This window comes from Pectinophora gossypiella, chromosome 16 (genome assembly GCF_024362695.1).
Source record: "Pectinophora gossypiella chromosome 16, ilPecGoss1.1, whole genome shotgun sequence".
Taxonomy (NCBI): Eukaryota; Metazoa; Arthropoda; class Insecta; order Lepidoptera; family Gelechiidae; genus Pectinophora; species Pectinophora gossypiella.
In genome coordinates this window covers 14,610,587-14,625,809 of record NC_065419.1, presented here as the reverse complement: position 1 = coordinate 14,625,809, position 15,223 = coordinate 14,610,587, and positions in this window count along the sequence as shown.

The following is a 15,223-nucleotide window of genomic DNA, read 5'->3' as shown; positions in this document are numbered from 1 at the left end:
CCAGGTGTGATTGTGGTCTACCGCGAGCCTATTATATATATACGTAATTTTTTTTTTGACGTGACTTATTGTAGATTTGCCGCAGATGGCATTAACTACTTGGCCGGACAAATGGGGAGCGCTGAAGGCTCTCACCCGGTACAACGTTTAAGACAACAGGCCTGAGGGTGCCCTGTTGGGACAAGGAATAACACATAACTTACAATTAAAATTCGCAATAAAAACAACTTATATAATAGAGTAAAATTAATAAATAAATAGACAGTAAACATTAATAGAAATTCATAGTTTCTGCCAGGCCGAAACCGGAAAAAACCGGACCTGTCTAATATTCAATCCCTTCGGGAGGCCTGTGCCCAGCAGTAGGACGTATATAGGCTGTTGACGTTATGTTATATATATGTATGTCTAATATTCAGATTAGGTATAATAATAATTAGGTAAGGATCTTGTGAAAACGGGATAACGCTGATAGGGAGATGGTCTTCTATCGTGTGGGTTGTGAGGTGAATTACCAACCTCATCAACCCTCGTGTCAGGGTCATTATTGAGCCGCCAAAGGCCCCTGACGTGACCATATAACAACTACTTACATCAGTAAGTAGTAACTGGGAACAACGGCTTAACGTGCCTTCGTGGACTAATCTTACTTTCAAACAATCAGATGATCAGTCTGTAACGTCCTAACGAAACGAAAACCATTTTTGTGATGTGTCCCCAACGGGATTCGAACCCGGGGCCTCCAGTTTGCGAGTCTAACGCTCAACCACTGGACCACGGAAGGAAATAAGTAAGTAAGTAAAATCTTTATTTCCTCTACAAAAAATAAAACACATGGATACATAAATACATACAAAAATACAATATTCGTAGAGGCTGGAGCCTAAACTAGGATACCCTGTGTTTTAGGACTCCAGGCCTCCACCCCCAAAAAGTCATGGTCAAGAAAAAATAACAAAAGAAATAATGATATTACACACGGTGCGGCTCGCCAGTTCTGTTTCTTGAACTTGACTTGACACGCTGCCGCGTGTCTAGATAATGATGACTTATTTTTAAGCGCCGAAGCTCGTTAGGTAAAAACTTACATCAAATACAAACCTCTCTTCTGTAAAACACTTTTTAATCTATGCTGTTGTTTATCGTTTATAAATTATGTGGAATCCGCGAAATCTGTTGGCGAGCACGTTTGATTTGACATCCCCCATTTTGGCGTGGGGTTCAAATTAAATTGCTCAAATTTTGGAGGGAAAATTAATAAATATAATGAATGGTTTGATGGCGGTTAATGATGGATGATGGGCTGGGAATAATCCTGTGGAGCAGGCTGATGTCACGCGCAGGTTGACGTTTCTGTTTGATAATCTATGGTATTTAGGAAGTTTTTGTTTTTATAGTGGTGCCATAGACTTGGCCTTTGATAGACTGGAATGGAAAATGCTACACCGACAAGAGCGTGGCTCTTAAATTGATGATGATGATGCCATAGACTAAGGAATAATACTACGTATAGAACGGCAACTCTCCGCTCCCCACCAGCGGCTGAGCTAGGTTTACCTCACCCCCTCGAACATAGTTTAGACTTGAATCGTATGGCGTCATACGTCACACACACAGATGCGCGTGTACGATAACGTCAATGTGTAGTGTCTGTGTAAAACAAGATTGTTTGTATGAAGTGTCCGGGGTGTGGTGGCACTGATTTCAGTACGCACTATCTAATTTTAAGTTATATCTGCCACTTTCTTATCCGCCGAAAAGAAAAAGGACGGGTACCTAATCGACAGGCATAACATTTACGGAACACACGTCAATGTTAGGCAAAAAAACCAAATAGGCGTGAATTTATGTATGTATGTACATGAATCAAAAATGAAGTAAATGGAATTCTATAGTCTCTGCTTACACCGGTGGGAAATAGGTGTGAGTTTATGTATGTATGTATGTATGTACATGAATCAGGGTCAGTAGTAAGTTGAAAACTCCCAAAGAAATAAAGGGTTCAAATCCCGTCCGGCATGGGTAGCGGAAGGCTTATAAAATGCTTGTACCTTACCACACCTGAGAGGTCAATAAACTAATGCAGGTTAGAAATGGTGGTAATGTTTACAGCTCGGTTGCTAGGCAACGGGTAATTGCTTTACTTATGCCTTAGTATCGATTTTAGGGGTCGAGGCGTCTGTAAATATGACGTGGGAGTTGAAAACATAGTTCTTTGTACCTAGTTATTTTTATAGGGACTCAGGAATGTCATAAGAAATCACGCCTGTATTCCAAGGCAAAGCTGCATAGTGGGTATATACATTGTTTTAAGTTTACGCGGTTATTATCATAATTAAAGTACATATTGGCCCCGATTCCTGCAGACACCGCCTAATTTTATTTAAAGTTATATCCGTCATTTTCATATCCGTCGAAAAGGAAAGGGACGGATGATTCACAGCTCTTAATTTTAGGAAGAATGAGTGAATGAATGAATAACCCGGGCGAATCAAAAGGTACGTCGCTGGTATGCAATCCGTTTGACGTGCTGTCTACTTAACTGTGTCGGGCTATTGACGGATGTAAAATTTTTAGACGGTTGGTTTAGATTTGTGCTTAAAATTGACGTGTGTTCCATAAATTTTATGCTTGTCGATTACCCGTCCCTTTCCTTTTCGGCGGATAAGAAAATGACAGATATAACTTAAAATAAAATTAGATTGTATTTACAGGAATTAGCACCAATAACGGCTTCTTACCGCGTTTAAATGGGGATATGAGACTCCCGATATTTAAGAACCCGTTATTATGTGCTTTAATTATAGTGGGTATATAGATTGTACTTCAGGGAGTGTGCACTCATTCCACCAAGTCCATTCCATCTGAGGACATCCAGACGTACGGCGGGTTACCATCCTTACTTGGTTGACATACCACTAATCCGCGCCAAGCGCTTCGCTTTATCTTTCATAATGCGCACAGCCAAGCAATCGAATGGGCTGCCGGCTTTTCCTGTATCTTATAACCTGGGGTCCTTTAAATCACGGGTGAATAGGCATTTTCGGGGTAAGCTCGTTCCAACGTCGATCTCTTCTTCTCGTGGAAGAACGAAGTCAAGAGCGAACCCATCGAACTTGGATTCTAACCCATGGCTATCATGTGTTAGAATTTCCATAAGTACATAAAGTCAACCTATAAAACTGCACTGGACAATTACTATAGCGATGAGTACAAAATTCGAGTAACCAATAAATACCGAACGAAAAGAGTCCGAGAAAATAAACTAAGCCAACCTAGTGTGGGAAATTACTATGGTCAACGTCTAAATAAATATATAATACCCCGAATCTTTAATGAGCAACCTATTCTAAGGAAAATACCTAAACTGCCAAAACAAGCAATTAAATCAAAATTAGTAAAAGCACTGCTTGAATTAAAATAATGTCATCGTAAAGTGTGATACTTACATATGTATATGTTGTAACCAAGAGATAAAATGGTATTTATGTACATATTATAATCAAATAAATAAATAAATAAATATTATAATCAAACATTGCTAGAGCGTACTCGCCAACAAACTGGTGTCAGTTTGGCGAGAGAATGTTATGTGCAAAAATGTAATAATAATAATAATAACGTTTATTGCATCAATTCAGGTTAGGTACATTGCAGATTACAGTGCATAAAAATAGTATCACCAAATTCTACTTTTTCAAGCATACACAAAGAAAGAACGGACGGTACAAGTTACATTACGTTAACTACTGCCTACGTATATAATAAAATAACAATTAATAAAATATCTTAAGCTACTAAAATATTAAAACTAAAATAACAAAACACCAAAATAAAAAAATCGAAATCTAAATTAAACATCAAAATAATAATGTATAATTTATGGTTCAAATAAATTAATAATAAAATAAGGTTAGTGACTTTTTAGAAGATTATTAATGCTTATTATTAATGGGACTAGCTGTCTGGGAACTAATATTAGGCAGCCAATCTATTGAATTGTATAACAATATTTTATGTTTGTTTAAAAAACCCTCGGGCACTGTGCCGAAGTTTTTCTTACAGTTTCTTTTCCCTGGCTATACAGGTTGTGAGAAGCTGCAGTAGTTTTAGGCGGATGAGACGTTCGTTATGTCCCGGCTATTAGCAGGAAAGATACCTCCACCAACCCGCAGTGGAGCAGCGTGGTGGAGTATGCTCCATACCCCCTCCGGTTGATTGAGGGGAGGCCTGTGCCCAGCAGTGGGACGTATATAGGCTGTTTAAGTAAGTAAGGTATATAATAATATTTTCAATCCATGACCTCAAATTAACACTAGCACTAATTATGCAACGGTAGGACCTAGATGTTATCTGTGCGGTTATAATTATCATGATGCAATATACATCCGTTGCCCTTTGCACGTGATCACGTGATCGCGTGTTAAATTATGGACATACCTACACTAGTTTATACGATTTCACTACCCTAGCATGAGCGGCTTAGAATTTAAGGGCTTTTCAATCTGGGTATATCTGTTTTTTTGACGTTACTTATTGTAGATTTGCCTTATCCCCTGACACCAGAGTTGATGTGGCTGGTATTCCACCTCACAACCCACATGATAAGAAGAATACCATCCTAAATTCATACTGTAAACAACCAAATCTTTATTCATTGTCCTTCCATCTCTTACTCTACTACTCTTTCTACTCACTTTCCGACATAAATCTCCGGCCAATTAGTTAATGCCATCTGCGGCAAATCTACAATAAGTCACGTCAAAAAAAAACCTACATAAATATACGATTGTAATCAATAACAACAGTTGTGGTTTCAATCAATCAATCTATAATTCTTTATTGCACAAAGACATAAGTATAGGACATGTTCAAACGACTAGCTTTTCGCCCGCTATTCCGTCTGCGTGGATTCAGGTTATCGCGCGCAATCAATCAATCAATCAATAATTCTTTATTGCACAAAACATATACACAGGACATATACATACGAATAAAAATAAGCACAATAGACAGCCTTATTGCTAAACAGCATTTTTTGCCAGACTTTACGGTGAAAGAATTTTGAAAAGAGCGCGGGATGGTGCAGTTACAAAAAAAAATTTAGATAAAATAAACATTATAATACCAACGTGAATATGTGTGTGTATGTTACTGATATATGGTTTCCTCACATGCCAGTAAGTATTTTAAACAGCTATTAATATTGGAAGCAGTAATATCATTTTAATGGTGAAGTAACAGTCGGCTTACGTCATTAACGTGGCGCTAATGATTTTTCACGTTATATTACGTTATCTGTACGGTGACATCCGTGAACGTATCTCACTTTAATATATGGAGTAATTATATTCAAATCTTCACCTCCACGATAGTGGGGAAAAACTAAGCGTTATATACATAAAGTCAGGTCTAGTCGTAATCGGCTTAGTACTCTATAACTATTATTTTTCAATTTTTTTCTATTTTGTTATTTTCTCTTGACCATGACTTTCTGGAGGTTGAAGCCTGGAGTCCTAAAACACAAATATTACCGTATTTTTGTAGAGGAAATAAAAAAAAAATACTTTACTCCGAAGACCGAGAAGGACTTACGATGACCAAATTGGAGATGTCCTTAGAAAAGGTTTAATACGATCTACTCTGAACCGGCGTGCGTGTATGAAGCGATTGATGAATGTGGAGGAAGCAAGAGAAGTGTGTCAGGATCGAAGCAAATGGAATTCTATAGTCTCTGCTTACCTATGTGGGGGGTCCCTGGCTTTGACTCCAAACGAAAAATCTGGACTCAACTGTTTTCTTTCTATAGTCTCTGCTTACTTCGGTGGGAAATAGGCGTGAGTTTATGTATGTATGTATGTGCTTACTTTACTTTACTTACTTAAGAGTGGTCAACTTCTGCCAACCATTGCCCAATGGCTCAAATTAGCTTCCAAACGTTTTTCCGATTCTGCTCCGCACCACCCAAATCCCCTGGTAGTTGCGGCTTCCGAATACATCCCGCTTAGGGACGGTACTGAAAAGTATCGGCGTCCGAAGGACGTAATATACGATCCCGACGACCCGATTACTCTAGCCATAGAGGCAGCCAATCAGCTCGCGACACCAAACACTTCAGGACCCCGATACCGACCCCGCCGGCGTGGTCGACGATTTCCCTCGTTCAGCGCTTATCGCTATCGACCCACTAGGGTCGATTAATTCTTTCAAATATTTTTCCTCACAGACGACGCCCTGAGCCGAGGTTCGCGCCCAACTGGGCACCCTCAGGCCTGTTGTCTTAAACGTTGTACCGGGTGAGAGCCTTCAGCGCTCCCCATTCGTCCGGCCAAGTAGTTAATGCCATCTGCGGCAAATCTACAATAAGTCACGTCAAAAAAAAAAGTGGTCAATAATAGTGTTTCTTTTTGTAGATTTGACGCATTTGCAATGAAGGACTTTCCAGGCTACTTTCACCAAAATCAATATAGATGGCGCTGAACAGCTTTAACGTTATAATTACCTATTTTCTCATTACTCGGGTACATAATTATTCCTAAAAAGTATAAAATAAAAAGGAAAAATGGATGAAGAACTATTGATTACCATATCACACAATACCATTCAAAATTTACATCTTCATTTTTATAAATAAATTTTTTCTTTGTATAATTTTTGTTTCATTTAAAATTACGTCGTCGTAGAAAAAGTATTGTATGCAACGTTGTATAACTAGGTCAAAAAATGCTCGTGGCGTCTCTTATTGCGATGTTCGCCAAGGCTCACATCGCAACTCACGCCACTCGCATTTTTTGACCCTTCTTATACAACTGTTGCATAAAATACTATATCGTGTGGATTGTGAGGTGGAATACCAACCTCATCTACCCTTACGGCCTCCGTGGTCCAGTGGTTGAGCGTTGGACTCACGATCAGGAGGCCCCGAGTTCGAATCCCGGTGGGGACATATCACAAACATTACTTTGTGATCCCTAGTTTGGTCAAAACATTACAGGCTGACCACCTGATTGTCCGAAAGTAAGATAATCCGTGCTTCGGCACGTTAAGCCGTTGGTCCCGGTTACTATTTACTGATGTAAGTGAGTAATCGTTACATGAGCCATGTCAGGGGCCTTTGGCGGATAAATCATAACCCTGACACGAGGGTTGATGAGGCTCGTATTCCACTTCACAACCCACACGATAAGAAGAGAAGCTGTGGCTAAGAGAGAGGGTTTTTTATTCTTTGAACGAGTTATTGTATCCTAATAATGTTATGTAAATTTGATATGAATATAACTAGTTAATTTAGAGTAAGATTAGGTTAATAATATAATGGCCCCGATTCCTGCAGACACCGCCTAATTTTATTTTAGGTTATATCCGTCATTTTCGTATCCGTCGAAAAGGAAAGGGACGGATGATTCACAGCTCTTAATTTTAGGAAGAATGAGTAAATTAATGTGTCGGGTTATTGACTGACGTAAAATTTTTAGACGGTTGGTTTAGATTTGTGCTTAAAATTGACGTGTGTTCCATAAATTTTATGCTTGTCGATTACCCGTCCCTTTCCTTTTCGGCGGATAAGAAAAGGACAGATATAACTTAAAATAAAATTAGATGGTATTTACAGGAATTAGCACCAATGATTACCTAATATTATACAATATTAGGTAATTTTTTTTTTTTTTTACACACATATACATATAAAAACCATATCAGGCGTCAAGAAGCCCTCCGGAAAGCGAACCCCGCCCGAACGTACCCATTATGCTTGCAGCGTTGCCTCTCTGGACCGCAAGTGAAATACGCTGCGCGAGGAAAAAGCCAGCTCGAGGGTCTCCGCCTCCAACCCTTATACGGCGACCAACGGCGAGGTAATTATTATAATTATCAGTAAATGTGGTCATACATTAGTGAAGGAAGTAAATATTATGGTTCAGCACATTCAGTCAGAATATGACTCATTTACTTCCTTCACTAATGTATGACCACATTTACTAAAATAAATTTCATTTCAAGAACATAACAAAAATAGGTAAGTATATTTAAATGCACGATGAAGCAGCAGTTAGTACTAAACACTAAGGTATTCCCCGATAGTCGATTATTACCGACCATTATCATACAAACATGAATCAATTGCATAATTGTTTTATTAGATAACGAATTATTCATATAATACCAGTTTTACTTACCTGTGTTGGTAAACAAAAGGGTTTTGACAAGCAATTTGAGGTGTTAAACGGTTGTGGATACAGTTGAAAGCGGTGTGAGGTGGTGGATGGAGTTAGGTTGTTTTGTTTTGTGTTGGAAGTCGTGATTGTGCTGCATAGTTTGCTGTGACCTTCAAACGCTCACGCTTAGCCGGTACAGTGGAGTAGACAAGTATTGGCTTTAGTTTAGTTTTTAACCCCGACGCAAAAAAGACGGGGTGTTATAAGTTTGACGTGTCTGTGTAAATGTGTATGTGTCTGTCTGTGGCATCGTAGCTCCCAAACGGATGATCCGATTTTAATGCGGCTTTTTTTGTTTGAAAGGTATATCAGTCGAGAGTGTTCTTAGCTTTGGTGGAAATCGGTTCAGGTCTTCAAGGTCATCAGGTCGTTTGTTAAGTGTGATAGGAATGTTACAAGCTCAGTTTGCTTGCAAGCATAATGTGGGATAAGTTATTTTTTGCTTTTTATAGAGTTTAGCATTTTTAACCTTTTGTCATAATAATTGAGTACTGTTTTTGGTCGGGGGTTTTTAAAATTTTTAATTTAATGTTATATAGTAGAGCAAAGGCTAGAGAGAGATAAGTGTGGCCTGTGCTTTCCAAAAATATAATTATTATAATAAGAGTTCCATATAAATTCCCACCATTCCGTACGTTATATCAATATTAAGACGAAAAACTAGGTAGAATACTTCTTCTTCTTCTATCGTGTGGGTTGTGAGGTGGATTACCAACCTCATCAACCCTAGTGTCAGGGTTACTATCATCGGCTTATACTGTTGAGAATTTGTGGCTCTCCTCATTCCAGTATTCTACAGTAGTAAGTAAGACGATCCGTGCTTCGGAAGGCACGTTAAGCCGTTGGTTACTACTTACTGATGTACGTACGTAGTCGATACACGAGTCATGTTTAGGGCCTTTTTTCGGCTCAACAGTAACCCTGACACCAGGGTTGATGAGGTTGGTAATCCACCTCACAATCCACACGATAGAAGAAGAGACGAAAAAAGCGTGGAAAGTCCCTTATTTTTTTTACCTTTGATGGGTTTGCTCTCCCTTACAGGTGTGCTTTGTGACCCGCGTATGCCAGTCCGCATCAAAGGCAAAATTTATAAGACGGCCGTGAGACCTGCGCTGATGTACGGATCGGAATGCTGGCCGCTTAAAGAGGCGCACACACAAAAACTTCATACGACTGAGATGAAAATGCTTCGATGGTCGGGAGGGGTGACTAGGCAAGACAAAATTAGAAACGAGTACGTTCGCGGAAGCTTCAAAGTAGCCCCTATACCCGATAAGCTGAAAGAAAGTCGTTTGAGGTGGTATGGCCACGTAATGCGGAGAGACCAGCAGCATGTAGTCCACACAGCTCTTTGCCTGCCCGAGAACAAAAGAGGCAGAGGACGCCCTCCTTATACTTGGTGGACCAGCATGTCCCGATTATTAAAAAATGAAAATTTACCCGACCCGACAACCCTAGACAGAATGTCATGGCGCCGCAAAATTAGGAGAGCCGACTCCACCTAAAGTGGGATAGCGCAAGGAAGAAGATGGGTTTGCTCTTGGCCCCAGACTTACCCGAAGGCGCCTGTTCACCCTGGCCTTGAAAGCTCCCGGGTTATATGCATTCGGAAATACAGAAGACGGCAAAGAATTCCACTCCATTTGACAATTCATTGTCAATAACCTACTCCGAAACACTTCTGTCGCCGACTGTACCAGTTCATCAACTAGCTCAGAAGTCAAGTACAGTGTATCTTATGTAAGTTAGGCCTGCAGTGGAAATATACAGGTTTTATCATCATTATAGAATTAATGCGTAACATCTGGTTATTGGCAGATGTGCTCAAAGGCTATATAACTAACCTATAGGTCATTAGGCCATCCTAGAGGCATAGGCAAATCTAGAAACAGAAGCCAGTTTAAGATGGTCAAAAATCAATCTCATTTTATTTTACTTTTTGACTTATTTTCGAATTTTATATATAAAATTCGAATTCATATATATATGAATTAAGTAACAATTAGTATGACATTTGACCGCTTTTTTTGATGAAGTCACATGACTGTATTGCCATACAAACTCCAAAGAAAACTTTTGTTTTGACATTTCATAAAAATCACATTTGACTAGGTTTGTTATTATGAAAATCGGGGATGCAATGAATCAGTGTAAAATGAAAGGAAATACGGAATGGAATGAGAATTTCATAATTTAAAATGATAGACGGTCAGAACGATATTAATGTAATGTGTGTATATTTTCATGTGTGTCGTAGATTTTACCTAAATAAACTTTTTTATTATTATTTTTTTTTAACGAAAGGCCAGTATGTGCAGAGTTTGTACTCTGCTGCAGTATTAATCTTAAAAAGATAGGTATACCTACTTTAAAGGCTTTCCTGTTTACCTTCGCATGGGTATGAAACAAAGGTAGGCGTCATACGTTTTTCTATTCAGTGCCTGGCCGTACCACGGCGCGCTGGTGCAAGTATAGGTAATTAACGTGACGTCATCAGCTGATGTTAGTGCCTTTAATAGCTTGGGAATCCTATGGTGCAAGTAGTGCAAGTTTATCCTTCTTCACCAACACGTATAAAGTTTGTTGACAACGTTTATTATAAAAAAGCCAATTATAAGATTAGTGGCCCCGATTCCTGCAGACACCTCCTAATTTTACTTTAAGTTATACCTGTCATTTTCTTATCCGCCAAAAAGGTAAGCCCATTAACGTCACTACTGCTGGGGCACCGGCCTACCCTATGGATACCCGGCTATACAGGTTGTGAGAAGCTGCAGTAGTTTTAGGCGGATGAGACGTTCGTTATGTAAAATTGAAGATTCAAAGTGTAACTATGTTACCTACTGAATAAAGATATTTTTGAATTTGAATTTGAATTTTGATGGATAGGGAGATCGGGCCTTAAAACATCACGCAGGCCCAGTGCGCACATATTAGTAAATATTACATATTAATTTGAAGTTGATACGACTGCGCGTTCCCTAGAAAAAGGGTCTTGACCGATAGATGGACGGCCACGAAAGTAATCATACAAGGGATCGGTTTTTTCTTTTCAGGTTTGGAACCCTAAAAAACGCGAAGTTGTTTTCTGGACTTGTGACTCTGTCTACCCCGAATGAGATTACAGTGGGGGGTATCAGTTTGTATGTCGATGTAATTCGATCAGATTCTAAACTACCGATCAATTTGTATTCACTACAAATGTAAGCGCGAATGGGTTCAAGCAACCGCACGTAATACTAAGTAATTTGAATAATACTGTTTAAAAAACTATATCGATTCAATACGTAACGATTTGAATAGACAGTTTGTCTGTTCCTCACGTCGCGGGTAGAGGGAAAACTTCGACTTTTAGCCAAAAGTCGGTTTTAAATTAGTCCCGAGTTAGCAGTGAAAAGTTTTCTGATGCGCCCCGAATTATTCCAAATTTAAAAGCGTTCGATTTATGTGATTTGAAAATTTATTCATGACTGATTTTTATACAGTTTGAAAGAATGTTATCGATTGGTTTAGGGCGTTTCACGTATATAAATTGACTGGTAATATAAAATAATATACTTCATTTCTATATTTTTCTCGACCCCGTCGCGTTTTGTCTCTTTCTGAAAGTTTCAGTGAAAAAGTTTTCGTTGTCACAATAAGAATTTGTCTGTAATTAGGTAGTATTTTTTATGTTAGTAAATCATTTATACAGTATTTGTTTTTAGTTTTGAAAGTAAGTAGTAATAATAAAAAATATGTTTATTTTGAAAATATGTTTATTGGAGATCTTAGAAAAGGTTGAGTACGATCTACTCTGAACCGACGTGCGTGTATGAAGCGATTGGTGAATGTGGAGGAAGCAAGAGAAGTGTGTCAGGATCGAAGAAAACGGAATTCTATAGTCTCTGCTTACCCCGGTGGGAAATAGGCATGAGTTTATATATGTATGTATGTTTATTTTCTTTTACAATAAAGCCTTAACTACTGGTGGTTTGGGGTCGCCATTTAAGCGACATAGCCTGTGTTTGGAGGCCCATTCTTTCATTATAACAAATAAATTGTCTGTAAACAAAGTAGTATGGTAGGTATACTTTACAGATTGAAAAAAGAAGACAAGTAAGTACTATGGCATGCAGATAGATAAAATATATTAGATAAATATATCAGCACACCAGTAGGCATAGGTAAATTTAGTATCAGTTACGCAATAAGAACGAACTTCGGATAGAAAACAAAAAAACTGGTCGTACTTATTAATCAGATTTAGCGCAATGTCGAATTAACTTATTCATTTAGGTAATCTTGAAAGTGACTGTAATGAATAGTGCCCTAAATCGTTATTTGACCGTAACATTGCGCGGTGCAAATAGAAAAAACTGGATGTCCTCGGTTCGAAGCCAGCAATGGTTTTTTGTTTACATCATTATTCATTACTAACTTACTGGCGAACCTTCGAAAAATATTTTTTTTTGCAAACTTGGTTGGGCGTTTTGGGTTTTTCAGACTGTCTTTTTATTGTTGCTTGGTTTCGTAATAGTTAATTATATCTATGTCTAAGCATAGACCAGACACTTTATACAGAAATCTCGTTCTTATCGGCAACCCATACCGTGCGTGTGAGTAGTGGCGGCCCTAGGGTGGTGCGAACGGTGCGATCGTAACGGGCGCCCGCGCCGTTCTAAGGCCCGGTTTCCACTGATGCGGAGATGTGCGGATTTGACCAATTACAGCGTTCGAGAGAGCGAAAAACGAAGACGCTCTGTCACTCTCCCTCACGGTGATTGGTCGATTCCTGCATATCTCCGCACAGCTCCGCGTCAATGGAAACGCAGCCTAAGGGGGGCGCCAAAATCAGCCAAGACGGGAAAACCTGGCTGGCAGCCCTGGATCTACCCACATAAAACTCATACATCTAACGAGTGGCCGTAAACGACAACTTTAAAATATTTAATTACGTATATTTCGGTGGCTGTAAACTAACCGAAAAAAAAACTGTATTTTGGCGCCACTGTGAGGTTTCGCACCACCTAAATATTTTGCTAGGGCCGCCAGCGAGACAGACAGTTACTTTGTTAGTGCGTAGAGGTTACAAGAGACATGCCAGGGTGACGGCTCAATAGTAACCCTGACACCAGGGTTGCTGAGATTGGTAATCCACCCCAAAACCGTGTTTATAGAACAAGAAGGCAATCCAGCCCAATCCATTATATCATGTCGTTTATGTTTCGGAGGATGACCTTAACTCTATTGGACTGGTTATGGTTTTCTCTTCGCGGTTGGAAGATTAGATAGGCAGTCGCTTCTGTAAAAAACTGGACCTGTCAAATTTACAGGTCAGGTAAGCGGACCTTGTGAAAAACTGGATGACACTAGGGAGATTATGATCAAAATTAATTATAAAGATTAGTGAAACTTCGAGAAATCGTACTGTCTTCTGAAGACATTGGTTTGTTATGGAATTTTAGTCAATATACAGTATTTAATTACCACAATTTCTCATAATACTCGTAAGCTAAGCAATGTTATGAATAGTGGGATTTTATACTTGTATTGTAAAAAATATTCCGTGAAATACTAGAAACATGCATAATTACTATACATAAATAAACCCACGCCTGTTTCCCACTGGGATAAGTAAAGACTGATATGGTATTTTTTAAACCCTCATAGTTCTTACAATATTATAGGTTTAACCTACGTTTCTCTGCCACCTTAAATAACTTATAAAGTGCCTTAGCGTCGTCCGAAGTAGGGGAGGCCAAGACACTATTACATATACCAACCTCGCAGTTGTAATTGATTAACATAAGACTAATATGGTATTACATTTGCCAAATAACGAAAAACTACTTATTTCAAAATGTATTACTGTTACCCGCGACAAGCTATAGAAGGTTTTTTGCCATCCTTTTTTAACCCTTTAGGGGTTGAATTTTGAAGTATCCCGTCTCAGTGAGCACCTACGTCCTAAATGGAACCTCTATGCAAAATTTGCGACGCCTAGCACTTGTAGTTTCTGAGATTTCGTGATGAGTGAGTTAGTCAGTCAGTGACCTTTCATTCAAATTTTCATTTGTATCGATATGTAGTTTGTCGATATCAAGACTTCGTATAGTTATCAAAATAACATAAATTGAATAAAAGTTTGTCGATTTCATATATTAATACCAATACAGTTTGTCGATTTTTTGCACGTCGATTATAGAATCGCTTTTTTTTGACGTGACTTATTGTGACTATCGTGACTGATTTGCCGCAGATGGCATTAACTACTTGGCCGGACAAATGGGGAGCGCTGAAGGCTCTCACCCGGTACAGTTGGGCGCGAACCTCGGCTCAGGGCGTCGTCTGAGAGGAAAAATATTTGAAAGAATTAATCGACCCAAGTGGGTCGATAGCGATAAGATATTTCTGAGCGTTGATATTTTTGGTATTTCTGAGCGTTGTACGAGATTATTGGTCAACTAGCACTTAAAAAGAATTTCGACATAAAATGATGAAATATTTTCGCACATATTCAGCACAATGTGTCCATCAGTTGTGGACATTTTGGATTTTCACGGATAATCTGAAATTACATGGTTTGAACGGTGCGTATTGTACTCTTAAAATTCGATACCTATTTCAAAATGCACTGCGTAATTGTATGCATGAAAGGAATTTCAGAACAGAATTCAAATAAAAAATACATAATATGTGTATAAACCATGAGTATAGCTATAAAGGGGTGGGCAGAGACACAAGTGACCAAGAAGATAATATGCATTTACTCCTTTTAATGTCCTAAGATGAAATGACGTGTCCAAAAAAAACTCCTTCCTTTCTCCTTCTTTTTTCTTTCCTTCTTATCCGTGACAGCCCTATGCAGAGAACGCGAGACCTAGCTGTATTGTAGTCACGGGTTCGATTCCCGGCTCGGCCTTTAAACCAATAGATTCGAGTAACGACTACATACTTACATCAGTAAGTAGTAACCGGGACCAACGGCTTAAAGTGCCTTCCGAAGCACGGATCATCTTACT